Genomic DNA, 983 nt, shown 5'->3' on the forward strand with positions numbered 1-983 from the left:
TCCCACCAAATTTTTCACCTTATTTCGGAATTCTTTTTGCAGTTAACATGCATCTTTTCCTCTCGACCTGTTTTTGCAACACATTCTCACTCCCAACTTGTCACATATTGACGCTTGGTCAGGACACTTTAGCGTCACTTTTTGATGCACAGGGTACCCCTTTAGCATAATTTTTCGACATTCAGGGTCCTCCATTGCTTTAAATAAGAAACCCAATATGCCGATGCGAAAGGCACTGAGAATTTTATCGTCGTGACTAAATTATATATTGTGTAATAATATTGCCATTATTGCATATATGTTGGGGTGTGATTTTTCAATGTAAACAGTCACAACAGTTTTATTTACATTACACTATTTACACATTTATGAGCACGTAACCCAACCCCTGCCCCTAAACCTACCATTTGTCAATAAAACACAAGATGTAACAGGCAGATACAACTGCAGTCATAATTTATCCAAACAATATTAATATTCCAAGTATTTCGAGGCAAAACGATTGATTTCTGAGAGGAAAAGATGCGATTGCCGTCTCCGTCCGCCGTAAAGCTCATCCCGTGTGCTGCAGTCTGTGCGCAAATTCAAAAAATGCCACCAGAAGAAACCTTACGTCAGCTTTGGTTGGGCAATGCTATTGGCTCTTGTGTGTCTCGTGACCGATTGCGTCATGCTATGGGAGTATCTTTTTGAATAAGGTGTGACCGTGTTAGTGAAGCTTGATCATTTTCAGTGATTAAAACCATATGTTTTACTCTCTTCTTCGCATTGAAGATATCGTATGGCTTCAGAATACTTGGAATGCAGCAGGACTTGTTTGTAATGCTTTTATACTGCTTGTTTATGGTCTGTTTTTGCAATAAATACCTGTGACTGTACTTTTATTTGTCTGCTACGTGTTTTATATTGTTCAGAAGTGGGTAGGTTTAGGGCAGGGGTAGGCAAGTTCGGTCCTAGAGAGCCGCAGTCCTGCAGAGTTCAGC

Source organism: Sinocyclocheilus grahami, unplaced genomic scaffold (genome assembly GCF_001515645.1).
Source record: "Sinocyclocheilus grahami isolate Dianchi unplaced genomic scaffold, SAMN03320097.WGS_v1.1 scaffold1660.1, whole genome shotgun sequence".
NCBI classification, from domain to species: Eukaryota; Metazoa; Chordata; class Actinopteri; order Cypriniformes; family Cyprinidae; genus Sinocyclocheilus; species Sinocyclocheilus grahami.